Source organism: Mollisia scopiformis, assembly GCF_001500285.1.
Source record: "Mollisia scopiformis unplaced genomic scaffold LY89scaffold_34, whole genome shotgun sequence".
Taxonomy (NCBI): Eukaryota; Fungi; Ascomycota; class Leotiomycetes; order Helotiales; family Mollisiaceae; genus Mollisia; species Mollisia scopiformis.
The window spans coordinates 595,315-597,785 of record NW_017263614.1 but is presented as its reverse complement, the minus strand read 5'-3'; positions in this window follow the sequence as shown (position 1 = coordinate 597,785).

Sequence of the window (2,471 nt, the reverse complement as noted above, 5' to 3'; positions counted from 1 at the left end):
GTATGGTGAATGAAGTAAGATAAGGCAATGATATTGTAGTTAGGAAAACTTAATCAAGTTGAGCACGAAGCTCCTATCTAACGGGTGACAACCTAGGGTTATATAGAACCTGAGTGTTGTGGAGTAAAACCCCCTCCTGGAGTTTTACTGTACCTTAGAGTTTTACGGGAGAGTAAAACTCCATCACGTGACCCACCGTGCGGCCTGAGGCCCACTAGTCCCGTGATCGTGACACTATCCCCCATTTCTCCTAGCGCAGTCCCGTGCGCATAACTAAGGTAAAGGAATATCTCGCCAAAGGATAACCTTCTTCTTCTTCTTTCAACATGCCCCGTCCTTCCAAACAAGCAAAAGCCCTTATAACCGAAAAGAAAGATAGAGAGCGTTTTGACTTAGTGGTCTTTATTGAAAGTGTCGGTTTCCCAATGGATCGCTGCTCCTTCTGCATCCGAGAGCGTCGTTGGTGCATTGCGACGGCTGATGGAGAGCGTTCCCCAAAATGTTCCGAGTGCGTCCGAGCGAGGGTGTCCTGCGATGTGAACACTCCTCTCGCAGACCGGTGGGAGCAAGAGGTGCCTCGCCACTCCGACTGGGTCTCCCTGGAGTCCCAGGAGGATAAGCTAAGAGAGCAGGAGGAGGAAGCTATGGCGAAGATCCTTCGCCTGCGAAAACAGCAGCGGCTGTTGCGAAAGCGGAGGGCCGAAATGGCGAAACGCGGCCTGCGATATCTGGACGAACTAGACTCTGTGGAGGAAAAGGAAAGGCTGGAGAAGGAAGAGCGGGAGCGGGCCGCAGCCTTGTCTCCAGCTGCCTGGGACCCTTCCAACATAGATTGGAATGCCCTAGAAGCGTCTCTCCTTCCTACCCCTAACGACCCTTCCGCCCCCGTTCCCTCCTGGGAAGGTCTGGATACCGGCGGTGGAAGTCTGCTAGGATCTCAGGGCAGTTGAGATTCGACCTGGGTTCCCAAGTATTCTCTGATTGTGGGTATCCCTGCCACTTGATTAAGTACTTAATCTTTCCTCTGACACACTTGCAATCTAGTATCTATTCCACCTCATATTTAGCATTCGGGTTGACTAGGTCGATCTCGACCTAGGGAGCCGGCGGCGCTCCCGGTGGCGCGAGCTCGAGAAGTAATATGTGGAATGTTGGGTATATCCTCATATTCTTAGGCAACTACAATTCGTAATTAGCAGGTCCCTTCACCCTTTTGATCTTATATGGCCCAAGCTTCCTATAGTCGAGTTTGTCGCTCGGCCTCTTAGTTTTGATGTTTTTTCTAATGAGATATACCCTATCCCCCTCTTTTAGCGTAGGCTCCTGGCTACGTCGCTTATTGTAGTAGTGCGCAGTGCGCTTAGAAACAAACTGCAATTCAGAGGCTAGCTAGGTGTGTAGTTCCTTGATCTTAGAGACACGGATTCTAGCCAGGTTATTATCGATAGCTGTAATGCCTAGTTCTCTATATACCACGGGTTTATAACCAAAGTTGGTATAGAAAGGTGTTTCCTTCGTAGTCTCTATGGTTGAACTGTTGTACGCGAACTAGGCAAGCGGTAGTAGTGCTACCCAGTTGTCCTGTTGGTAGTTGATATAGCATCTTAAGTATGCCTCGACTACCTGGTTCATTCTCTTGTTTCCTCTATTAGTCCACAGATGGAACGCAGTGGTTATCTTCCTCTTAATCCCTAGGGCGGCCGTAAGGGCGGTCTAGAATTTAGAGGTAAAGAGCTTGTCTCGATCTGAGAGTATCTCTTTAGGCAGGCTATGCTAGCTGACTACTTCCCTAAGGAAAGCGTGGGCAAGCTACTCAGCTGTGCTTGCCTCCTAGTAGGGTACTAGTATCATATACTTTATAAGTCTCTCCATAATAACTAGGATTGAGTCGTACTTAACTCCTAATACCGGGTCTTCAGATAGCGGGAGCTTCGTAATAAAGTCCTACGATATCGATTTCCAGGGGGTGTCCGGTATAGGGATCGTCCCTATTAGTCCGTATAGTGTGAGACGGCTTATCTTATTTCTAGCATAAATATCACAATCCTTAATAACTTTCTTAACGAGGGTTCTTATTAACAGACACTGTGACAGCACGGTTGGACTCAAGTACATAGACGAGGAATCGATTAGGCTATCTCTTAGGATCTAAAGGTAAAGAGGAAAGAAAGGAAGGAAGCGCCGAAAGGCAGGGTATATATACAGGCGAGCGGTCACGTGAGTATTCCTTAGCTGGCACGTGACTCCAGAACCGTGACATTATCCCCCCCTTCCGAAGAACGACGTCCTCGTCGTTGTATCCATCCAATTATCATTGTCCAAGTGATCATAATTGTCAATTCCATCGTCAAATTGTTTCTTCCAAGCTAGAAGGGCCTCTGGGGGACCAGGCTTGCTTGGATTGGTCATGTGATACGCTATCAGCTTGTCAGGAGCGTATTTGAAGTCGGACGCCGGGTACCATTCTAGGT